At 41.7% G+C, this 26,717-nt stretch overlaps 2 long non-coding RNA genes across 3 annotated transcripts in view; one reads left to right on the top strand and one right to left on the bottom strand.

Annotated features, from left to right (window-relative positions):
• The window catches only part of LOC132397843 (uncharacterized), a 56,952-nt gene that overhangs the window by 11,761 nt on the left and 18,474 nt on the right, over positions 1–26,717 (top strand). For both annotated transcript variants that reach the window (XR_009513467.1, XR_009513466.1), the window contains exon 3: positions 20,457–20,522. This is a non-coding gene — a long non-coding RNA (uncharacterized LOC132397843). The remainder of the gene's footprint in view (positions 1–20,456; positions 20,523–26,717) is intronic.
• Positions 1–26,717, bottom strand: part of LOC132397844 (uncharacterized) — a 129,145-nt gene that overhangs the window by 2,074 nt on the left and 100,354 nt on the right. Inside the window, exons 3-4 of the long non-coding RNA XR_009513468.1 lie at positions 17,432–17,496; positions 7,531–7,704 (exon numbers count right to left, since the gene is read on the bottom strand). This is a non-coding gene — a long non-coding RNA (uncharacterized LOC132397844). The remainder of the gene's footprint in view (positions 1–7,530; positions 7,705–17,431; positions 17,497–26,717) is intronic.

Below are 26,717 nucleotides of genomic sequence, written 5' to 3' on the forward strand. Positions count from 1 at the left end.
GAAAGGAGAGGGAAGCAGCCTTCTTCCTAATAATTTTCCCATTTTTATTAGTTCCTTGTGTCTTTGTTTTTATACTTGAATAATTTTACTCATTCGTTATTTTATTGAGTTCTACAAATTTTTAAATGTCTCTGAATATTAAGGGAAATATGTGACCATAGCCTCGGTACTGCACTTTCTGAGACCTCAAACAACCTACCACATTAATCCAAAAGGTATGAAACTTTGCAGGTAAGTTGTTCAGATTGTCCTGTCCAAAATTTACACTTCAACCAATTAAAAAGCAGATTATTTGACCCTACAATTACTGTTATTTATGAGATTTTAAAAATTATTGTTTTGCACTTTGTTTTCCTGGAATTATTGCACTAAACTCACCCTGGGCTTCAGTTGTTACACATTTAAAACTGTTCAACATTAATGGACTCTGCTGTTTTAATCTAAGGTTCTTTTAGAAGTAAGGAAAGAAGCACAAAGCTTGTTGCTTCATGTTAGTTTTATTAAGAGTTGACAGAACAAATAGAATTTTGAACAAACAGTGATAGGGGTACACTGGTAGGAGAAGAGAGAAAAACTAAAGAACAAAGATGGCACCTAGCATAGAACAGCTATTGTTATACTACCCGGTTAAGAAAAATTCCATTCAAATTTATAGATAAGGTTTAACAATTAGAAAGCATTTATTCAATATTGTAATACCAAATGAGATTACTTATTCACTTAATGCAGAACAAAGAAACATCCTGAGCTTTCCAGAATTACACTTTGTATACCCTCTGGAGGCTTATTAAACTGTTATGTGCACACTATAGCCACTAGGAATCATTGTAAACAGTTACTTGTATATTAGTAATTATATAAAGTACAAGCAGATAATTGTTAAACAGCAAAGAAAATAACAATTAAATAGTCTAATCTGAGAAATAAACAATCGGATACAACAACATTAACAAAAAACTGAGAGTGCGGCTGCAAAATTAATGATAAACAGAAATGTTTGTGATTAGCTGTGTTGTGTGGAATAGACATTCTGATGTTCATCCTGCATGCAGAACAGATAAAGTTATTCATATATATATATATGGGAGAATAATAATTATCAACTTTCCCATTTTGAGGCTGAGGTCTCAACCACTAAGATTCTTGCCCATTCATAATGGCTGCTGAAAGGGATACATCCAATTGAATTTATAAGAGGCTAATGACGCATTGACAAATTGGTAATTTTTTTTATATATATTTATCAAGATACAGAGAAGATCTTTATTCAGCATGAAATCCATCCAGATTATTTCATTGCAACAGTGCGCTGAGACAGAACAAGGGAAAACAATTGAATTGAAAATACACGTGGACTACGATGTTAACTGTCCTGTGCTATCACTAGTGGGATCATCAGTTGATCTGCCACCTGTCCTCAGGAGTTTTTGCCCGCTTATGGTTAAGATTCCCTCAAGGTGGTGGTCCAGCAGTGCTAAAGCACCACCTCCCACTGGTGAGCTTAAAAACTTGGCATCTGCCTCTATCAGAGTTGTTGGTTGCTTCCATCCAACAGATAGTCGTCTACTCTTCAGGAGTCTATGCAACTATTGAAGGGTTTGCAAAAGATGGATACACTGTCTGACTATCTGCCCCTCTGGACGTACTTGGTCCACACCCATGAAGATCCTGTCTCTGCTGCCTCAGCTACAGCCCTGCTGGTTGACTTGATCTCTCTTCTAGTGAAGCCAAGGTCACGCAGCCACTTCTGGAAGGTGAACGCAATAAAGCCACAGCACCCTACTTCGAATGGATAGCATGAGACCTTCCACCCTCTGTCTCTGCACTCTGATCTTAATTCTGCATACTTGGTTAACTTGCGCTCATGGGCTTCATCGATGTTGCATGAAATCCGTCCAGATTATTTCATTACAACCAAGGGAAAACAATGCAGAATGCAGAATATATTGCTACAGTTACGGAGAAGATGTGAATCAGGCAGACAACAATGTGCATGGCCATGATGAGGAAGATTGTGTTGTGATCTGTCAGACATGTAAAATTATAGGAGGCACACTCATATGGCAGGTGGAACCTTTTCCCCCTTACAGGAGGTATAAAAGACAAAAGGTCATGGGTTCATGGTGAGGAAGGAATTTTGAGGGGATTTGAGGGGAGAGATTTAAATAAAAGTTCACGAGAATTCACTGCCAGAGAAGATTACAGTTAGATACAATAATAAAATTTAAGAGACATTTTAGACAGGCACCTAAACAGACAGGATATTAGAAGGATAAGGACCCAAAGCAAACAAATATGAGATGCATAGATGAGCATAAAGGTCAGTAGAGGTGTGACGGGTTGAAGGGCCTGTTGCTGTGATGACTGTGAATTTTAAGATACAGGGATTTATTAGAATTTCAATTTTACATCTATGTTTTTACAGTAAAATGAATCTTTTAACATGAGGCTAACATGTTGACAACATCCATTTTCTAATAATCTTATAAAGGGTTTTCACTGAATGGCTAACTGTCCCAATAGAAATGTTGAGCAATTGGTTACTCACATCAATGTCTTATTCAATCTAATGAAGAATGTAATTAATAAGCTGCAAGACCTTGGCCTCAATCTCCCCTTGTGCAATTGTATCCTGGATTTCCTCAGTTGCAGACCCCCGTCAGTTTGGGCTGGCAATAACATCTCCTCCATGATCTCCATAAGCACCCGTGCTCCACAGGGCTGTGTGCTTGGCCGCCTGCCCTACTCGCTTTACGCTTATGACAGTGTGGCTGAGCACAGCTCCAATTCTATATTCAAGTTTGCTGATGACACCACTGTTGTGGGGCCAATCAGAGGTGGTGATGAATCAGCATATAGGAGGGAGATTAGCTGAGTGGTGTCATAATAACATCCTCTCACTCAATGTCAGCAAGACCAGGAACTGAGTATTGACTTCAGGAGAGGAAAACTAGAGGTCCATGGCCAAGTCCTCATCAGAGGATCAGAGGTGGAGAGGGTTACAACTTTAAATTCCTTGGTGTTACAATTTCATATCTTGGACCCAGCACGCAAGTGAAATTGTGAGGAATGCATGGCAGCACTTTTACTTCCTCAGGAGTTTGCAGCAATTCAGCCTGACATCTAAAATTTTGACAAACTTTTGTAAGTGCATAGCGGAGAGCATTGAACTAGCTGCATCACAGCCTGCTATATAAATACTAAAGCCTTTGATTGGAAAATCCTATGAAAGGTAATGGATGCAGCCCAGTACAACATGGGTAAAACCCCTCCAACCACTAACGACATATACATGAAACACTATCGTAAGAACATAAGAACATAAGAAATCAAAGCAGGAGTAAGCCATCCAGCCCATCAAACCTGCCCCGTCATTCAATAAGATTATAGCTGATCTGTCCGTAAACTCAGCTCCATCTACCTGCCTTTTCCCTGCAACCCTTAATTCCCCTACTATGGTAAAACCAATCTAACTATATCTTAAATATATTTAGTGAAGAAGCTTCAACTGCTTCCCTGGGCAGAGAATTTCACAGATTCACCCCTCTCTGGGAAAACAGTTTCTCCTCATCTCCGTCCTAAATCTTCTCCCCTGAATCTTGAGGCAATGTCCCCAGTTCTAGTCTCACCTACCAATGGAAACAACTTTCCTACTTCTATCTTGTCTATCTATCCCTTTTAAAATTTTGTACGTTTCTATAAGATCCCCTCTCATTCTTCTGAATTCCAGAGAGTATAGTCCCAGGCGACTCAATCTCTCTTCAGACGTTAACCCCTTCATCTCTGGAATCAACCTGGTGAACTTCCTCTGCACTGCCTCCAAAGCCAGTAAATCCTTCCTCAAGTATGGAGACCAGAACTGCACTCAGTACTCCAGGTACAGCCTCACCAGTACCCTGTATAGTTGCAGCATGACCTCCTGCTCTTTCAATTCAATTCCTCTAGCAATGAAGGCCAACATTCCATTTGCCTTCTTAATAACCTGTTGGACCTGCAAACCAACTTTTTGCAATTCATGCACAAGCACTCCCAAGTCCCTCTGCACAACAGCATGCTGCAATCTTTAACCATTTAAATAATGATCTGCTCTTCTATTACTCCTTCCAAAGTGGATGATCTCGCATTTACCAACATTGTACTCCATCTGCCAGACCTTGGCACACGCACTTAACCTGTCTATATTACTCTGCAGACTCCCCACATCCTCTGTACAATTTGCTTTTCCACTCAATTTAGTGTCATCAGCAAATTTTGCTACTCTATACTCTGTCCCCTCTTCCAAATCATCATTGTTCAAGCATAATACACTAGTTTTAGATCTAACTATTTCATTCTCCATCTGAATGTGAAATTCAATCGTACCATGATCACTCTTTCCAAGAGGATCCCTCACTACAAGATAATTAATCTTACCTGTCTCCTTGCGCAGGACCAGATCTGAGACAGCATTAAGTTCATTTACATGCTGCTCAAGAAAACCATCACGGGTGCATCCTCCTCAAGACTTCCTTGACCAACTGGATTCACCCAATCTATGTGGAAGTTGAAATCCCCCATGACAACTGCTGTTCCGTTCTTACAAGCCTCAGTTATTTCTTGGTTAATCGCCCCTGCCACTGCAATATTTTTATTAGGTGACATATAGACAACTCCCACCAGGGAGTTTTTCCCTTTGCTATTCTGAATCTCTACCCAGATGGACTCAACATTCTGCTCTGTCATATGAAAGTGGCATCCATCATCAGAGATCCCCATTAGCCAGATCATGGACACTTCTCGCTGACAGCAAAAGGCAGAAGGAACAAGAGCCTCAGGACTCATGCCACCAGGCTGAAGAAAGTCACACAAATACTGGCGGAGCATGTGGAAATGAATAGACAGTCACCAGTTCCAGCCGGGAATCTTCTTCAGGACTGAGAAGGAAGGGGGCAGATGCCAGAATAAAAAGATGAGGAGAGGGAAAGGAGGCTGGCTGGAAGGTGATAGGTGAAGCCAGGTGGGTGGGAAAGGTCAAGGGCTGGAGAAGAAGGAATCTGACAAGAGAGGAGAGTGGACCAAAGGAGAAAGGAAAAGAGGACGAGTCCTGGGGGAAGTAATAGGCAGGTGAGAAGAAGTAAAAGGTCAGAGTGGGGAATAAAGGAAGAGGGTGGATGGAATTTAGTTACTGGACAGTTCTTAACTCTCAACCATTAGGGTCTTGAATAAAAGGGGATAACTACCTCAACTTTACTTGCCCTATCATTGAAGAGTTCCTACATCCAATGATCTCACTTTCAAGGTCTCTTTATCTCATGTTCAAGTTATTTATTACTTTTTTAATATTTGCATTTGCACAGTTTGTTGTCTTCTGCACTGTTTGATCTTCCATTGTCCCTGTTATAGTTACTATCCTATAGATTTGCTGACTATGTTCACAGGAAAATGAATCTCAGGGTTGGATGTGGTGACATATCTGTACTCTAGTAATAAAATATACTTTGAACTTTATACACAAGTGTTTGGGAATTTGCTTGGTTCGAGGGCTTCACACTGCATAGCTGATGTTTTAACCAAGAACTCCGAAGTTAGACAGCTGTAATTTTTGTGTAGTGTTTCTATTCTTAAACATAGTACAAAATAAATCGCCTAAAATATTACTCAGCCACAAGACAGTGGATGCCAGAATAATGAATTAGGATTAACATTGTACTGCCCACGCCTATCAACTGTACGATATACTACAGAATCAGAAACAGAATCAGGTTTATTATCACCGGCATGTGACGTGAAATTTGTTAATTTAGCAGCAGCAGTTCCATGCAATACATAATCTAGCAGAGAAAAAAAGTAAATAAAATAAAAATAATAAATAAATCAATTACAGTATACGTACATTGAATAGATTAAAAAACATGCAAAAATCAGAAATCAGCCAAGCATTATCTAAAGACAGCACTACTAGTCACTGTGAAGATGACCTTCTCCATCAACCTCTGTGCCTCCAGCCCAGCGCTGGCAATAGGGCTCAGAAAATGTCAAAGAGATGGATGATATATTGCCCTAAATTGCTGAAAACCTTTTCTGGCAGCACAACAGTGCTGTCAAATTTCATCACAACACAGTAATGACCAAAGTCCACTTATTGTGTATAACCTCACATGCCAACTGTTTGATTTAATGTTACAGACCACCTTTGATCCGACACGATTAGTCAATGTGCGGTTGATTAATGATCATCAAGAGTGCCTGATTCCCACATATTTCATAAAACTTCTATTCCAATCATATTATCTATATTACATTAACTTGAAAGCAGGAATGAATCTTTTGGGGGCAGTGTTTCCGTTTACGCCCATCGGTAGTACAACTTTCATCAACCACGACCAGAATACAATGCAGAATAGGCCTTCAAGCCACGCTGCCCACCAATCCCTTGATTTAGTCCTAGCCGAATCAAAGGGTTCAAAGGTACATTTAATGTCAGAGACATTGACAATTATTGGACAACTTACAATGACCAATTAACCTATCAACTGGTGCATCTTTGGACTGCAGGTGGAAACAGGAGCATCCAGTAATATGGTCACTGGGTGAATGCACAAACTCCTTGCAGACAGTGGCAGCAATTGAACCTCAGTCTCTAATACTGTAAACACTGTGCTAAGCAATACACTACCAAGCTGCTTGTTTAGTATAAATATATATATATATATATATATATAAAACAGAATCCCATTCTCCATGCAGCTGACGAATCCAAAGGAACAGCAAAGACCAATGCAGTTCGGCACCAGCGGTGTCGCAGGAGTTGCCAGTCAGTCCAGCTCAACGCTGGATTGCCTTAGTGACTCCCGCTCTGGATTTTCCCTTGGGGCTTACTCTCAAAGCACTTCCTCATGAGTGGGTACAACCACAAGGCAATGGCGGTTTGCGATCAGTGCTCTCCTTCTCCAAGATGAGCTGCCAACCACAGCTGACGAGCCCCAGCTGCTTGACGTGACGGATTTTAAGTTGCCAGTAATCCACCTTTGCCCCTTCTCCTATCAGTAGAAGTTATTCTACTGGGCTTATTGGCTAAACCACAGCTGAAGGCCAGGAGCTGGACTCGGTTGTCAGAGGCTATTTGAGATGCACACCATTGACACTTAATAGGTAGTGGGAATTTATTCCCACCACCACCCCCAGCTATAACAACCTTAAGGAATCAAAACAACGTAAACAAGGCATTGGCTAACCTAGACAAGAATATACTGTATAATGCAGAGAGACAAGCACACTGAACAATAATTGTGCAGTCAGGGTGGTTCCTCTGTCAGGAAATCACAAAGGCGCATTAAGCTAAATATCTGAGCTACTCTTGGTAATGTTACTTATTTAAATTATGTTACAGTTGTTCAGGTATCCTTGCTGCACCACAAATATCCTCACTAATCCCTCAGTAGATGAAGTGAGACAGCAGAGCATCTTACTGCAAGGAGCAGTCAATCATCCTGCGATACTATTATGGGACAGCGCCGTGGCATAGCAGATCATGCAATTCTATCATAGTACCTGTAACACGGGTTTGATTCCTGGCACGGTCTGGAAGGAGGTTGCACGTCCTCCCAGTTGCTCTGGCTTTCCCACAATGCAAAGACGACGGGTTAGTAGGATAATTGGTCACATGGGTGTACCTGCTTGGTACGGACACGTTGAGCCAGAAGGGCCCGGCATTGTGCTGTATCCCTAAATAAAATAAATTGTATAGATGATTAGGAACTATACATAACGAGCTTCATGGCACATCCCTTTGTGGCAGTTATTTCTCTCAGGCTTTCCTCCTACCCCATCACTCAGGGAACAGAATGAGCCCTTTTACACATTAGCAGGTTCCGCGGCATAACCCCACCAATAGGACCAAACTGCTGCTGCAATCAGATAAAGTTTATCTCTCTGAAGTCCTCATACCTACATTACTGGGTGAAGAGGTTTTAGGTATGGGTGCAGCCAAGCACCTATTAGGCAAATACAACCCATTAAAAATAATAAAGGTAGATTTATACAAAAGGACACTCATTCTGAAATATGGTTTGGCAACCAATTGAAAACTTTGAACTCACCTATTGCTTAAGCAAGTTCTGAACCATTCACTTTTAGAGATGGTTCTCAAAGTTCAAAGTACATTCATTATCAAAGTATGTGTAAATTATACAACACTGAGATTCATCTGCTTTCAGACAGCTACAAAACAAGAAACCCAAACAAACCCAGTTTTAGAGAAAGGCCAACACCAATGCACAGATAGAAAAAATAACAAATGATGCAAACAATAAAAGCAAGCAACAGCTTTCTGAACAAAATGGAGTCCATAATCCCGAAGCCTGGAGTAGGCCCATAGCCTCAGTATTAGTTCATTACACAGCGGGGCAAATTGCCGTGAAGTTCACAGATACTGAGCCTGAAGCAGCTGGAGCAGGGTTCAGACTCAGTGCTGAGGAGAGCGGACTGAATGTAAACATCACAGAGCAGATCTGGTCCTGACCCTTGCCACTGGTCCCACACCCTGCCTTTTCAGTCCATTTGGCCTAGGATTTAAATTGTCCAGACACTGGAATGTCCCCTGCACTCAGACCTGGGCCCTAACACAACAATATGCTCTGGGCCTGCGTTCCACGTTCCGGCCAATACCTCACCATTCCAAATTGGCCCAGCGTTTAGATGAATCGAACCTCACTCAGGGCTTAAATGGACGAGCTCTGAAAAAACTCTGCTCCAACTTTTCTCCGTTCTATTCACTCCAACTCCATCTCTGACTCTAATGTTGTCTCGAACCTGCCTCGACCTCACTCCAACTCTGTCTCGCACCCACATTGACCCTCAGATCAACCTTGTCTTCACTTCACCTCTTCGTTTGTTGCGGTGATCTTGTACCACAATTTTCCACAGAAAATGAGTTAACAATAGAGTATTTCTTGCTTTGAAAACCACCAGTAAGCTGCCACCCATCTTCAGTAGCGCCATCTTAAATGAGCAGTCTGTTGGTAACATGAAGGATTTCCATGATACTTATTCAAAAAATGCCATGGACCACAGTGTGAGATCTGCGGAAGAGCATCAGGTGGTCAAACTAAATCTACCACAATGTCTGCTGTAAGAATAATCATTTTTAGTGAAGTTAGAGACATCTATGACAATGAGAGAGAGAGACTGCAGAAAAACTGTTGCCTTTCTAACAAATGCCCTTTAGGAGAATGTTGGTTGTGTACCCCCTTAGGAATTTCAACTGCCTTCGATATATTTATTATTATTATATTATTCGTGTGGAAGAGATTAGGACAGGTTGGGATGTCTGTTAATAGAAACATAGAAAATAATTGCTCTGGAAGTATTTTTGTTTATGGAAGTGCATTGTTAGTTAAATTTTGAGGCACTCATTGAGTATCTTAGAGTAAAACCAGACCCTGGTCTGTGTGACTCCCAGCGTACTGCCAGCAGCATCCTGTGGTACCCTGGAAAAGCACAGTAATTTCCAAGCAGTAACCAGCTTACATCCCACCCTGAGGGTCTTTTGATAGCTTATCACAAACCAGGGATTCACAACCTGGGGTCCAAAGACTCCTCTGTAAATGGTAGGGGTCCATTGCATATAAAAAAAAAGTTTGGGTACCCCTGCTCTAGACTCAATAGTAAATCCAGGGATGGATCGGGAAGCTTCAGCCTGACCTCCAAAATATCCCTCATTTCCAAGTTGCAGAGTTCCGGTGCAGACGTCTGGAACCCCTTTTGCTGTCTGTAAGGAGTTTGTACATCTCCCCATGACAATGTGGATTTCCTCCGGGTGCTCCAGTTTTCTCCCACAGTCCACAGTACCCGTTGGTAGCTTAATTGGTCATTGTAAATTGCCCCGTGATTAGATTAGGGTTAAATCATGGGGTTGCAGGGCAGTGCGGCTTGGAGGGCTGGAAAGGTCTATTCTGTGCTAAATAACACACCGCTCACCTCCATCACTGTGTGATTTGGAGCCGCCACCAAGCAGGATAGAACCAGACTACAGCGCACAGTGAGGACTGCCGAGCACATCGTTGGAGCCTCCCTGCCCTCTATTGTGGACCTGCACTCTTCCAGGTTGAAGAAGAGGGCAGGGAACATCATAAAGGACTCTTCCATCCTGTGCACGGACTGTTTGAACTGCTTCTGTCTGGTAGGCGCTTCAGATCCCTCCAGACTAAGACTAATAGGCACTGGAGAAGTTTTTTTCCCTACTGCGGTCACTTTGCTGAACAGTTAGCTGCCCGTTAACTGTCGGCTAACTATTACTTGGATTGCATTACCTGTATGTATAATCTGTATTTTCATTTATATTTATCATTATTATTGTTATGAGCAGAGAGACAACATCTGCCGGAAGTAAATTCCTTGTATGTGCACAGGTACTTGGCGATTAAAGTCTGATTCTGATTCTGATTCTGATTCTATATATTCTGTAGATAGCTCTTCAGACCTGCTGGCAAGTTCAAAGCTGAAATTAAGTTCATTATCAAAGTATGTAGTGTATATGTTACCATGTATCACCTTAATATTCATTTACTGCAGGCACTTACAGGGACTAAAAGAAATACAACAGAATTTATGAAAAGCTATACATAAACAGACAAAGACTGACAAACAACCAATATGCAAAAGGTGTCAAACAGAAATCAAAAACTGAGAACATGAGTTGTAAAGGGTTCTTGGAAGTGAGTCTGTAGTTTGCAGAATTAGTTCAGAGTAGCAGGGATTGAAGTTATTCATGCTGGTTAAAGAGTCTGATAGTTGTAGGGTAAAGATTGTTCTTGAACTTGGGGGTGTAGGACCTAAGACTCCTATACCTCCTGCCTGATGGCTGTAGCAGGGAGAGGTCGTGGTCTGGACGGTGAGGGTTTCTGATGATGGATGCTACTTTCTTGCAGTTGCTCTCCATGTAAATATGCTCAAAGGTGGGAATGCTTGTGATGGACTAGGTGGTCTCCGTCCCTTTCTGGAGTCTTTGCCATTCCAGAGCATTGGCATTTCCACATCAGGGTGTGATGTAACCAGTTAGAACACTCTCCATTACGCACCTATAGAGGCTTACCGAAGTTTTTTGTGACATGTTGAATCTACACAAGCTTCAAAGAAAGTATAAACGCTGTCATGGCTTCTTTGTGAAGTTGTTGGTATGCACTGAAACTCCGAGATCCTTGGCAAGGGAGAACCATCCCTTCAGTCAAAGCCAATTAGCCACTGAATCAACACATTCACAAAGTCAAATTTCAGAACTGTTTTCATTCCAGGCTGCAAATATACACCAAAATTTATCCACATCAACAGGTGGCAGAGAATGGAGCGAATACACTCAGTGGCCACTTCAGAATCAGGTTTATTATCACTGGCATGTGATGAGAAATTTGTTAACTTAGCAACTGTAGTTCAATACAATACATAAAATAGAAGAAAAAAATAATAAACAAGTAAATCTTATTCAGTACACTTTATACAGTATACTTATATTGAATAGATTAAAAATCGTGCAAAAAACAGAAATACTATATATTTTTAAAAAGTGAGTTAGTGTCCAAGGGTTCGAAGTCCATTTAGGAATCAGATGGCAGAGGAGAAGAAGCTGTTCCTGAATTGCTGATTGTGCCCCTTCAGGCTTCTGTCCCTCCTACCTGATGGTAACAGTGAGAAAAGGGCATGTCCTGGGTGCTGGAGGTCCTTAATAATGGATGCTGCCTTTCTGAGACACTGCTCCTTGAAGGTGTCCTGGATACTTTGTAGGCTAGAACCCAAGATGGAGCTGACTAAACTAAATTTACAACCCTCTGCAGCTTCTTTCGGTCCTGTGCAGTAGCCACACCCCCCCCCCCCCCCCATACCAGAACGTGATGCAGCCTGTCAGAAAGCTCTCCACGGTACATTTATAGAAGTTTTTGAGTGTATTTATTGACATACCAAATCTCTTCAAACCCCTAATGAAGTATAGCCGCTATTCTGCCATCTTTATAACTGCATCAATATGTTGGGACCAGGTTAGATCCTCAGAGATCTTAACAACCTGATGGTATTTGAGCTATGCCTAGCCATACGGTCATGTGTATATAGAGAGTAGAGCAGTGGGCTAAGCACACACCCCTGTGGTGCACCAGTGTTGATCATCAGCAAGGAGGAGATGTTATCACTAATCCACACAGATCGTGGTCTTCCCATTAGGAAGTCGAGGATCCAATTGCAGAGGGAGGTACAGAGGCCCAGGTTCTGCAACATCTCAATCAGGATTGTGGGAATGATGGTATTAAATGCTGAGCTATAGTTGATGAACAGCATCCTGACATTGATGTTTGTGTTGTCCAGGTGGTCTAAAGCCACATGAAAGTATTTGAGATTGCGTCTGCCGTTGACCTATTGTGGCGAGAGGCTAACTGCAATGGGTCCAGGTCCTTGCTGAGGCAGGAGTTCAGGCCAGTCATCACCAACCTCTCGAAGCATTTCATCACTGTAGATGTGAATGCTACTGGGCAATAGTCATTAAGGCAGCCCACATTATTCTTCCTAGGCACTGGTATAATTGTTGTCCCTTTTGAAGCAAGTAGGAACTTTCCGCCCATAGCAGTGAGAGGTTGAAAATGTCCTTGAATACTCCAGCCAGTTGGTTGGCACAGGTTTTCAGAATCTTACTAGGTACTCCATCGGGACCTTCCACTTTGCGAGGGTTCACTCTCTTTAAAGACAGTCTAATATCGGCCTCTGAGACAGAGATCACAGGGTCACCAGGTGCAGCAGGGATCCTCACAGCTGTAGTCGTGTTCTCCCTTTCAAAGTGTGCATAGAAGGCATTGAGTTCATCTGGTAGTGAAGCATCGCTGCCATTTATGCTATTGGGTTTCGCTTTGTAGGAAGTAATGTCTTGCAAGCCCTGCCAGAGTTGTCATGATTCTGATGTCGCCACCAACCTCATTTGAAATTATCTCTTCACCCTTGAAATAGCCCTCCACAAATCATTACACACACAAAATGCTGGTGGAACACAGCAGGCCAGGCAGCATGTGTAAGGAGAAGAACTGTCGACGTCTCGGGCCGAGACCCTTCATCAGGATGTGAGCATTTTGTGTGTGTTGTTTGAATTTCCAGCATCTGCAGATTTCCTCGTGTTTGCTCCGCAAATCATACCTGGTTTTCTGATACAGGCCTGGATCGCCAGACTTGAATTGCATAGATCTGGCCTTCAGCAGACGACATACCTCCTGGTTCATCCATGGCTTTTAGATTGGGAACGTGCAGTAAGTCTTTGTAGGCACACACTCATCCACGTAGGTTTTAATGAAGTCGGTAACCAATGCAGCATTTTCATCCAGATTTGAAGATGAATCCCTGAATATAGTCCAGTCCACCGATTCAAAGCAGTTCTGTAGGCGCTCCTGTGCTTCTCTTGTCCATACCTTCTTGGTCCTCACTGCTGCTGCTGTCTTCAGTCTCTGCCTGTACTCAGGGATTAGAAATCCAGCCAGGTGATCAGACTTCCCGAAGTGAGGGCGTGGAATGGCATGGTAGGCTTCTTGATGATGGTGTAGTGCGTTGTTTCCTCTGGTATTGGAAGTGATCTGTTGATGGTAATTGCTTAGAGGTTTTTACAGACCAGCCTAGTTATAATCTAGTGAAGGCGTTAGGGTGTGCTGCTTCATGGTGGAATGTATACTGCTACCAAAATGACTCTGGAGAACTCCTCTGGTAGGTAAAAAGAATGGCATTTAACTGCTAGATATTCCAAGTCTGGTGAGCAGAATTGGGACATCACTGATATATTTGTGCACCAAGAAGAGTTGATCATGAGGCAAACTCCTACACCTCTGCTTTTTAGAGACTTCATAGATCTATCCTGATGGTGTGTAGTAAACCCATCAATCTGAATCGCTGTATCCGGTACAGAAGGGGTTGACCAGGATCCCATGAGACAAAGGACACACGCGATCCTAATGTCCCTCTGATTCAGCACCCTAGCTCTGAGATCATCGATTTTATTCACCAGAGACTGCACGTTTGCAAGCTAGATAGTCGGTGTAGGGAGTTTAAAACCCCGATCTGCAGCCACACTTCCTCAGTGGATGCTTACATCCACAATCAGAATTTTTCTGTCAGTTTTAAGCAGCGATAGTTCATTTAAACACATTAAGAAATCTTTGTTGAATACACTGTTCAGTTTTGAAATACTTATAGAGAAACACTTATTAGAAAAACAAGATTTTTATTGGTATTTACAGATGCAACAATATGTTAATAAGATGCTTAAAAATGTAACCAAGACAAATATATGCTTGATAGAGCTCTTTAGAAAACCATATAATTCAGATAATGGTAGTAGAATCATTTCAAGCATGTATAAGGGGTTGTCGAATCTTAAAACACATTCGACTTCATACATTAAAACAAAATGGGAGAAGGAAGGAGGGATAATTATATCTGAAGAAGAATGGACAACAATATGGAGATATCAATGGAAGTGTACCAATTCACAGAAATGGAGAGAGTTTGGATGGAAAAACTTGATAAGATGTTTTATTACACCCTCTCAGAAATCCCATTATGATAGTAACCTCCCTGTTTGCTGGAGAAATTGTGGAAATCAAAATGTAAATCATTATCATATTTTTTGGGACTGCCCTGTTATCAAGAACTATTGGAGGGGGATACACAATGCCCCACAAGACATCTTTAAATGTGAAATACCCTTGGAGAGTAAGACCATATATTTTGGATATATACCTCAAGAATGGTTGAAAAGAGATAAATATTTAATGAATATACTGTTGGTGGCTGGTAAAAAGACTCTTACAAGGAAATGGTTATCACAGGAGAGACCAACTTTAAATACATGGATGGAAATTACAATGGACATTTACAAAATGGAGAAGATAACAGCATCTGTTAATCATAAGCTGGAAAATTTTGATTCAAACTGGGAAAAATGGTTTAACTACATAATGCCTGATAGGCCTGATTTTATTCTCACAAATCAATGAATCTGTTGTAAAAAAAAAGATCACTCCCTGCTTGTACATAGTTCTTTCCTTTTGCTTTTTTATTCTTTCCACTCTTTTCTATAAGTGTATGCCCCAGATAAATACTATGTGGAGATTTGTAATATATATGATTATATGATGTATATGTACAATGTCTGAAATACATCTTATGGAAATGTTTGTTTGATGAACTTCAGTAAAAAAATAAATTACAAAAAAAAAGACATCCTTGTTGACTATACTGACTTTGGAAACAGTTGTGCTTTTTAGCTGTATCAGGCTGAGACGAGAATATTTAATCGTATCCATTGGGAGTACTGCTGTTATTCGAGTCACCCCTAGGCACCCCAGGAGTTCAGATGGAAGTTCACTTCCTTAGCTGTCTCCTGTACCTAATAAAGTGGCCACTGAGTGAATGTTCATAATCTTCTGCTGCTGTAGGCCATCCACTTCAAGATTCAGCATGTTGTGCACTCAGAGATATTCTTCTGCACATCACTGGATATTGGAGTTACTGTCTCCTTCCTGTCAGCTTGAACCAGTCTGGCCATTCTCCTCTGACCCCTCTCATTACAAAGACGTTTTCACCCACAGAACTGCTGCTCACTGGAAGTTTTTCTGTTTTTCGCACCATTCTCTGTAAACTCTCGAGACTGTTGTGCATGAAACTCGCAGGAGATCAGCAGCTTCTGAGATACCCAAACCACCAACAATCTTTCCACAGTCACAGTCAAGTGATTGCCATATGATTGCCAGATTTCTTCCCATTTTTTCCACATTCGGATGTTTGGTCTAAACAAAGATTGAACCTTTTGACCATGTTGGCATGCTTTAATGTAGCGAGTTACTGCTGCATGATTATCAGATTAGATATTTTCATTAGTGAACAGGTGAATAGGTGTATCTAATAAAGTGGCCACTGCATGTATCCGTCAGTGATGATCTCTGTGAACAGATTCATGGTGTTCCACATGTCTTCTGTCCTAGAGGAGCTATTCCTGCATGGAAACTATGCAAAAGTCTCAAGCTAGAAACAGCTTAGTGTTCATTCCAAATCTCCCTGGTGGAATGATATACCTTTCAGTACTGTTGAAAAAGAGCTAATGAATATTCCCAATTAACTGGGCTGTTATAGCTGCTAGATATTATTATTGCTCCAACTATTGTAACAACAGCCTCAGTTCTATTGAGGTGCTTGGCTTCCCTTTTCTTATATCACATGTGCTCATCTTGCTGTCGAACCTGTGTAGCTGGGGAAGTTATGAATTGCTCTTATCTCCCCACTCTGAATATCTGTCTCCCAGTGCTCTGATAGTGCAGTAAAATAAGTAGTGGGCTGCCTTTAGGCTGTATCCAGTGCAGAGCATCACCAGCTCTCATTATAAGACCATAATAAACACAAAGTATACTGCAGATGCTGTGGTCAAATCAACACATACAAACAAGCTGGATGAACTCAGCAGGTCGGGCAGCATCCGTTGACTGCTCATTTCAACGGATGCTGCCCGACCTGCTGAGTTCATCCAGCTTGTTTGTACGTGTTGATAAGACCATATAGGAGCAAACGTAGGCTATTTGGCCCATCGGGTCTGGTCTACCATCTCATCATGGCTGATCCTTATATCCTCTCAGCCCCAATCTCCTGCCTTCTCCGTGTATCCTTTCTCACCTCAGCTAATCAAGAACCTATCAACCTCTGCCTTAAATATTCCCAATGACATGGCCACCGTTGCTGCCTGTGTCAACGATTTCCACAGATTTACCACTCTCTGGTGAACAAAATTCATCCTCATCTCTGATCTCAATTGACAGAGATGTAACATAAAGATTTTTACTCCTCATGTATGCGGGGGACGTAAGTAATAAAGTCAATTCAATTCAATAATGAATGCACATAGTCTTTTTTTCCCAGAAGAAGGCAATATTAAGTCAGAGGTCATAAGTCAACTAGAACCCGCAATCATGAATAGGATTGAGGTCTATGTGTCTGTTTACAGAATTGTTCATGGGAAAAAACACTTTGAGCAATTATTTTGCATGCCACATGTTTGTTTGCAATATGAGTTTCCCTGATGCCCAGTCAAATTGTGCCCATCAACGATTATCATGGGTAGAGACATGACTGAGGTACATAGATACAGTTCACAGATAAGAGAGTTAGAGGGATATGGGCTAAGTGCAATCATAAGAACTAAATTGGTAGGCATCTTGGTTAGTATGGACAAGGTGGGCCGAATGGCCTGTTTCCATGCTGTATTAATCCACTATTTCTGATATCTAACACTTCACCAGGCTAACTCAAGTTTAGAAATATCATTGTGTCTATGCTATTATATTCAGAGAAATTTCCTGAGAACCTAATAAGAATTTACATTGGCTGCATTCCTCGAAAATTTAATAAAGCTCTTAACTGAGCTTGACATAATGGATTGCAGTACCTTATTTCCAGCATGACATCATCAGTAGGTTGCTTTGATTGATGTCAAATTTCCTTGTACAGCATCTGTTTGGTATGAGAAAAGAGACAGCAATCATACTTCATGACTCTTTCCTTAGGCATGCTCCTCAGCCCAAATATGTCCCTTATTTCTGTCAAAGATATACCTCTTCTATAGATACATCATGATATTGAATTGCTACATCACAGCCTGGTATCAAAACACCAATGCCATTGAATGAAAAATCCTACAAAATGCAGTGGATCCGGCCCAGTATATCACAGGTAAAGTCCTCCCAATAATGAGCACATCTCCATGAAATGCTGTCGTAGGAGGGTAGCATCCATTATCAGAGATCCCCACCACCCAGGTCATGCTGTCTTTTCACTGCTGCCGTCAGGTAGAAGGTTCAGGAGCCTCAGGACTCACACCACCAGGTTCAGGAACAGTTACTGCCCCTCAACCATCAGAATCTTGAATAAAAGGGGATAACTACACTCACTTACCCTTTCATTGAAATGTTTGCACAACGAGTTATCTCACTTTAAGGAATCATTATCTTGTTATTTCATGTTCTCATTATTTATTGCTATTTATTTATATTTGTGTTTGCACAGTTTGTTGCCTTCTGCACTCTGGTTGATCTTTTATTGATCCTGTTGAAGTTACTATTCTATAAACTTGCTGAGTATGGCCAGAGGAAAATGTATCTCAGGGGTATATATAATGATATATATGTACTCTGATCATAAATTCACTTTAAACTTGAACTTTGTATTACTGTAATTCATCCAATGGATGGACCAGTACTTTCATTTAAATACCATCAGGAAAGCTCCAGAGATAGCTGGACGATCTTGGAAGCCCAATAGTGATATCTGCTGCACTTCAAAATCACAATGACAGGGAAACAAATACAAGGATTAAGCCACAGTTAGAACCAGGAGACACCAGAAACTGGCAATTCTAACTCAACCGCATCAAGTTAACACTGTTATTGTCATGATATCAGTCAGATCAAACTCTGAATCAGGTTTAATATCACCAGCATATATCGTGGAATATCTTGTCTTTGCGGGAGCAGTACAATGCATTACATAATAATAGAGGGGAAGGAGCTGTTCCTGAATCATTGAGTATGTGCCTTCAGACTTCTGTACTTCCTTCCTGGTGGTAGCAATGAGCAGGGGGCATGCTCATTGATGGAGATCCTTAATGATAGATGCCACTTTTTTGGGGCATCACTCCTTGGCAATGTCCTGGATACTGTGGAGGTATCAGTACCTCCAGTTGAACTCTGTCTTTCAATGTGTTTCCCCCGTAGCTGTCAGTCTGTAGTTTTGTTTAGCCACGTGCTCCTGTCCCCACTCCTGCTCTGCTCTGGCCCCTGTATCACTGAGTACTCCGCCTCTCACCTGTTTCTTATTATTATCTGTGTTGCTGCCACCTGTGTCTCATTGTGCTCCACCTATCATCTGCCTCTCTGGTTATTGCTCGGTGTATGTCAACTCTGTGTTTTCACCTGTTTGTTGCCAGATTGTGCCAGTGAATTTTCTTGAGCCTTTCCAGCATTCGTATCTGTATGCTGTCTGTCTGATATTGACTCTGCCTGTTTCCTGGTTTTTGGATTTCACTGGATGTTTTGATTTCTGCCTGAATTTTGATGCTGACTTTGGTTACACCTTGGGATCTGTTGCTCAATTAATATCACAGTGTGCACAGTACAGGGTCTGCGATTGGATCCCTGCTCCAGCACCCTGACGGTAAAATCTGGCCAGAATGGATCCAGCGGACACTGACTGTCTGAGAGCTGTCCTGAAACAATGGGAGTGATGCTGGGAAGACACCAGAACCAGCTGGACTCTGTTTTCTGTGTAGTGGAGTCGTTCTACCAATGTAGCTGATCTTGTGACCTAGACTCAGTCACTCCAGCTGTCCCAGAGCACCCATCAACATTCTGCAACTGTATCTTCTGCCCTGCCCTTTGTGTTCTTGCTTACTTCTCCCATTCAAGAGCCCTGTCTGTCTCCTCCAGAGAAGTACTCAGGTGAGTCTGGTAACTGCTGCTATTTTCTTTCCTGGTTCATCCTTTTTTTTTTGAGTTGCAACTAACATTTCTGACTGAACTGAGGTAGCTTATGTCATCACCAACTGTCCAGTCGGGAGAGAGAATGGGGAATAACTATCTGGGAGGCAGGCTCCCCTTTCTGCAGTAGTTCTTGGTTATTTTCTGAGGAGATGAGAAGTATTTGATCAGCCCAAACACAGGAGAGAGAGCCTGCCTGTGAAAGGTGGCATGTGCACCAGGGATGCAGATCTGTGTCAGATTATCCCATAGAGATCTGGACCCTAGCCACAGCCAGTGACTAGAACTCGGGCACAGTACAACACCTTCCCGAACGGCCTCCCCGAAGGCATCAAAGAGGAGATGGTCACCCAGGACTTCCTGGTGGATTTGGCCATTTGTATTGATGTTTACCTTCAGCAGCACCACAGAGGGAGGGGTTTCAGGGGGTCACTGGATGAGTTCCAAGCTCCTTGTCAGTCTACATTGCCCTGCCATTTGCCTCCATCTACAGTTCTATGGAGTCGGTTGACTTGAAAGTCCAATATCTCGGAAGGCTGAATGCAAAACAGCAGTGAAACATTGCTATGCCTTGTCCAAGTCTTGACAAGCACTATGATGACAACTATGGCGTTAAATGCTATCACAATTAAATAATTAGCTGATATGTGCAAATGCACAAGCACAATTGCTGTATCTACTGTGTTGCCAAATCAGTAGCTGTGACGCTGTCCTTGTGCATCTGCACATAGCTTCAGAAGGTTCAAGATTGTTTTTGTCATCCTTCAGTAAGTTGGTGTAAAGGAGAAAAATTGATTTATGATGCAGCATTAAAAACACTAAGCATGAAGAGCACAATTAAAAGAACAAAAGAAAAACCCACAATAAATAGAAATATAAAAGCAGTCCTACAAAACACAACTGTTGAGACTATCTGGATGTTTTTTTTTTCTTTTGTAGAGATCTGTAGATGCTCCCAGTGCATCCTTGGTACAGGCATTTGGAGAAAGCAGTGATGAACACAAGGTAACTGTTAAATCAAAGAGTGATTTCCATTATTGGCACATGGGAATTCCAGTCTCTTCATCAGATTTCAGTCTGACAGATTCCAAGCTATTGCAAATATGCAGTTGGTGGCCACTTTATTAGGCAAAGGGGGTACCCAGTGAGTGCCCACTATGTGTATATTCATAGTCTTCCACTACTGTGGCCCATCCATTTCAAATTTCAACAGGCTGTGAATTCAGAGTTGCTCTTCTGCACACCACTGTTGTAACGAGTGATTATTGGAGTTGCTGACACCTTCCATGAGATCATGAGACCATAAGATATATGAACAGAATTGGGCCATTAGGCCCACTGAGTCTGCTCCATCATGGCCGTTCCAATTTTCCTCTCAGCCCCAATCTCCTGTCTTTCCCCATATCCCTTCATGCCCTGACCAATCAAGAATCTATCAACCTCTGCCTTAAATATACATAAAGGTTAGACCTCCACAGCTGCCTGTGGCAAATAATTCCACAGATTCACCACCCTGGCTGAAGAAATTCTTCACCTTCATTCTAAAATGATTTCTCTCTACTTTAAGGCTGATTTAATTGCAGAAACATTCCAGTTTTAGACTTTCCCACCATCTCCACATTAAGTCTTTCATGGCCTTCCACCATTCTATAGGACTCAATGAGGTCACCCCTCATTCATCTGAATTCTAGTGAATGCCAGGCCTGAGCCATCAGACGTTCTTTAAATGGCAAGCCATTCAATCCTGGAATAGTTTCTGTGAACCCTTTGTGAACCCTCCCCAGTTTCAACACATCCTTTCTAAGATAAAGGGCCCAAACCTGCTCACAATACTCTGAGTGAGGCCTCACCAGGCCTTTATAAAGTTTCAACACCGAATCCTTGCTTTTATATTCTAGTCCTCTAGAAATGAGTGCTAACATTACATTTGCCTTCCTCACGACAGACTCTGTGCAAATTAACCTTTAGGGAATCCTGTACAGGGCTTCCTAAGTCCCTTTGTGTCTCAGTTTTTTGGATTTTCTCTCCATTTAGAAAATAGTCAACCCTTTCATTTCCTCTACCAAGGTTCATGACCATACACTTCCCGACATTGTATTCCATCTGCCATTTCCTATTGTCTGCAAACTTTGCGACAAAGCCATCAATTCCATCAATCAAATCAATGGCGTATAACATAAAGCGCATCAGTCCCAACACACTCCTGTAGAACACCACTAGTCATTGGCAGCCAATCAGAAAAGGTTCCCTTTTTTCCTCACTTTTTGCCTCCTGCCAATCAGCCACTGCTTTATCCATGCTAGAATCTTTCTTGTAAAACCATGGGCTTGTAACTTGTTAAGCAGCCTCATGTGGCTCCTTGTCAAAGGCCTTCTGAAAATCTAATAACCAACATCAACTGATTCTCCTTTTTCTCTTCTGCTTGTTTTTTCTTCAAAGAATTCCAATAGATTTGACAGGAAAGATACTCCCTTGAGGAAGCCATGCTGACTATGGCCTATTTTATCATGTGCCTCCAAGTACCCTGAGGCCTCATCTTTAATAATTGTCTAATAGTTTCCTTTTCTTCTGCTTTTCTCCCTTCTTGATTACTGGCATGATATTTGCAATTTTCCAACTTGCAGAAACATTCCAGAATCTTGTGATTCTTGAAAAATCATTACTAACACCTCCACCATCTCCTCAGCCACTTCTTTCAGAACTCTGGATATACACCATCTGGTCCGGGTGACTTACCTACCTTCGGACCTTTCAGTTTCCCAAGATCCTTCTCTCTAATTAAGGTAACTTCACACACTTCATAAACCCTGACACCTAGAACTTCCACCATGCTGCTAATATCTTCCACAACAAAGACTGATGCAAAATACTTATTCAGTTTACGTGGCATTTTGTCATCCCTCATTACTGCCTCTCCAGCAATGTTTTCCAATGGTCCAATATACATTTCCACCCCTCTTTTACACTTCATGTATCTGAAGAAACTTCTGGTATCCTCTTTAATAACATTGATTAGCTTACTTTCATATTCCATCTTTACCTTCATAACTTCTTTAGTTGCCTTCTGTTGGTTTTTAGAAGCTTCTAAATCCTCTTATTTCCCACTTATCTTTGCTCTATTATATGCCCTCTCTTTGACTTTTATGTTGGTTTTGACTTCCCTTGTTAGCCATGGTTGTCATCATTCCTTTCGAAACCTCCTTTACTGGGATATATATATTTATCCTGTCAGCTTGAGCCAGTCTGGCCATTCTTCTCTGACCTCTCAGTAGTTAGATGTTTTCACCCACAGAGCTGCCACTCACTGGATAATTTTTTTGTTTCTCCCATCATACTCTGTAAACTCTAAAGAAATCAGCAGGAGAGCAGCAGTTTCTGAGACTCTGGGTGTACACCATCTGATCCAGGTGACTTATCTACCTTCAGACCTTTCAGTTTCTCAAGAATGCAGACATTCAAACCACCCTGTCTGGCACCAATGATCACTCTATGGTCAGTTTCACATAGATCGCATTTCTTCCCCATTCTGATGTTTGGTCTGAACCTCTTGACCATGTCTGAATTATTTTATGCATTGAGTTACTGCCACATGATTGGCTGATTAGATATTTGTATTAACGAGTTGTACCAAATGAAGTGGCCACTGAGTGTAAATAGGATGTGTGAAATATCCTCCTACTGTTAGTAACACCCAATACAACAGTCATGCCTCACCCATCTTGTCATCATCTCATTGAAATGGCCATCACACCCAGAATCTCCTTGTGCTGCCACACAGAAAGAGGAGCACTGCTCTCATGAAATAGCTCAACTGATTAGCATTCAACAGTGGCAACCTGATACATCATTTTCTGGAAAAAGGAAACTAACATCTCATCTAGCTTCACCCTGGCATAATCTGCGGATGAATCTATGGAGAGCTGTATCATGGTAACTTGCAACTAAATCCTAAATAGTATTTCTGCTGTAGTCAACGCAAATGATGAAGGCCTAGTTGGGAACGCATCCGGAAATTCCAGTGTCAATACAACAGGATACATGCTGTGAACTGCTTCCAGTTCAGAATCAGATCAGGTTTATTATCACTGACATATTGTGTGAAATGTGTTGATTTACCACAACAGCCCATTCTCTACTACCCATTATGCTGCTGGCATTTAGGGCAGCAATAAAGGTCCTCTATCACTGGTGAAGTTCAGGGTTTCCTTCATCATGTCAGTAGCTCAGTTTTCACTACTGTCTATCATGGAAGTTCCTGGTGCAGACCCAGGAGTAACATCGCACTCACATGTCGAAGGATTCTGCATTGCTGTTTCCATACAGTTTTGTTTTACTCGTCAGGGTTGTTAGCCCTGAGCTGACCTGCCAAACATGGAGTACCAGAGAACCAATCTTAGTTAAGCCTCTATCCTTTGACCTTTTTGTGACCTTACCAAGAGTCAAAGCATAAGGCCAATGTAGCTCTCCAGGTCACTGAGGCACACTAGCCTCCAAAACTTATGACAAGGTTGTGGTCTTCTTGGAGGACCAATCCAGTGCATCACATAAAAATATTATAAGTTACAATATAAAAAATAAAATATAAATAAATAGTGCAGCAAGATAGAGAGCTAGTGTTCATGGACTTCCTCATCACCATCCCCAAGTCTGGGTCCCTGACATACCCTTAAGTGATTCCATTTGGGATAAAAAATAATTAAAACACAAAGTAGAAACTCCATGTTGGATTAAAGAGTGAAATGTTCTGAGAAATTCAAAGGCTGTGACAAATTATCTTCATCCTCCTGTGAAATTGTTTTTCAATGGCAAAAGATTGCATCAATTAAGCATACTAGCATTCAGAAACCTGCTCCTGACTTCTACTGCATTGTTCAAGGATATGTAATGCTCCTTCAGGAGTCTTTGGGCTCCAGCTCTTGAGAATTTTAATGTTTCTTTGGCTCTTTGCACACTGATCCACTACCAGTAGTGATATATGGCATAGCCAAAAGACCTTGTCTCTCAGAGGAGAGTATGGGGATTAAACTTTACAAGAGCGCTGGACTCGCAGTTAGAATAAAGAAAAGGAGGAAAAGCAACAGAATGTCATTGATCATAAAAAATGAAATTAGATCATCTACCACAGGACCAATAAACATTGATGTACAGATGAAGTTGATGGCTTAGTGGCCAGGTTTGTGGATCATACAAAGAGAGGCAGAGAGGTACATAGTATAGTCATGCCTTTTGGTAGAAGGAATAAAAGCATAGGCTATCTTCAGAGACGTAGAAGGTCTTGCGGGTCCTAGTGTAGGATTCCCTGAATGTTAACGTGTCAGTTGAGTCCGTAGTTAAAAAGCCAAATGCAAAGTCAGCATTCCCTTCAAAAGGACCAGAATATATAAGCAGAGAGGTAATGCTAGGGCTTTATAAGGCATTGAGCAGACTATATTTAGAGTATTTTGACTTGTATCTAAGAAAGGATGTGCCTGGGATTGCATATGGTCCAGAGGAGGTTTATGAGAATGAAATCAGGAATAAGAGGGTTAATAGAAGAGGTGCATTTGAGAGCTGTGGGCAAGTACTCACTGGAGTATAAAAGAATGAGGGGAGGTTTTTTTGATACCTTTCATTGAATATTGGAGTTCCTAAATAGAGTGGAGATGCAGATATTTCCAAGAGTGGGAGAGACTAGGACCAGAGAATACAGCTTCAGAATAGAAGTACGTTGCTTTAGAGCAGAGATGAGGTGGAATTTCTTCAGCCACAGGGTTGCAAATCCATGGAATCCATTGCCACAGGTGGCAGTGGAGACCAAATCATATTAAAAGTGCAAGTTGATAGGCTCTTGATTTGTAGGGTCATCAAAGGTTACGGGCAGAAGGCAGGAGAATGGGGCTGAGTGGGAAATCAAATAGCAGAGCAGGCTCGATGTGCCAAATGGCCTAACTCTGCTCCTGTGTCTTCTGATCATATGGTCTTATGGATCCAGTAGCAGGACCATAGCTTCCTGGAAGTGGCAATACAAATAGATAGGATGGTGTTGAAAACATATGGCGTGCATATCTTCACCATTCAGGGAAATGCAATATAGATAAAAGTAGGCAAGTAGTTTTGGAGTACAGTGTGCATTGCTAGTTGCCACATTATAGGAAAGGTATGAAGGAATGGATGATAAATGCTCAGGATGTTACCTGGATGAGAATGTAGCAGCTATAAGCAGAGAATGCACAAAAACTTCCATCTGGAGTGTCAGCAACTGAGGGAAAAGCTCATTTAAGTAAATAAAATTATGAGAGGCATAGAGTTAAAAATTAGTCATTTTTCATTTAACTTGTCTATATCCTCTTGAAGTTTCTTTGTATCATGATCATGACCTTGATTCCTGCTTAATTTCACATCATGAGCAGACTTAGAAATGTTTCATTTGGTTTTGCAGTGAAGTTGGTGATTTGGATTTTGAACAGTTTGGGTTCGAACACTGATACCTGAGATATCCTACTAGCCACCCCTATTAATGTCAGAGGAACTTATATTTTCCTAACCATTGCTTTACAATTATTAATCAGCACATAATCCACATTTGTATACCACCGCAATTCCAATCTTTGATCTCTAATTTCAATTTGTAATTTGTTTTGTGTGGGACTTCATTGAAAGCTCTCCAAAAATCGAAATGCACAACCCCATCGGCCCTACTAGACGATCAAAGAACTCAAGAGGTGTCATGAGCCCTTTGGGCCTCACTGTTTGCTGTAGAGCTTTGAGCTGCTGGATTTACTAAATGTTCGAGCCAAGAACCGATGGCTTTCTATTTAGTCTTGTGTTGATTGGGACTGGCCCATGTTTCCTGCGTTCTATGGTTATTTAAAGGGCACTCTAATTGTGCTCTGGAAGCAGAGTCCTACTGTATTTGTGGAGAATGAGTTATATCAAGGCATCGCTCGGTAATGCTTCTGATGCTCTGTTGACCTTCCCATGTCTAACCTCGTTTCACGGGGAATCTGCTGTCCTCCATTCCTGTGTTGAGTCACTGTCACCCTGACAGAGTCTGCCATCCTCCGCACCAGGGCTGAGTCAGAGCCCGAGTCACTGTCACCCTGACAGAGTCTGCCATCCTCCGCACCAGGGCTGAGCCCGAGTCACTGTCACCCTGACAGAGTCTGCCATCCTCCGCACCAGGGCTGAGCCCGAGTCACTGTCACCCTGACAGAGTCTGCC

The sequence above is a fragment of the Hypanus sabinus genome, chromosome 8 (genome assembly GCF_030144855.1).
Source record: "Hypanus sabinus isolate sHypSab1 chromosome 8, sHypSab1.hap1, whole genome shotgun sequence".
Taxonomy (NCBI): domain Eukaryota; kingdom Metazoa; phylum Chordata; class Chondrichthyes; order Myliobatiformes; family Dasyatidae; genus Hypanus; species Hypanus sabinus.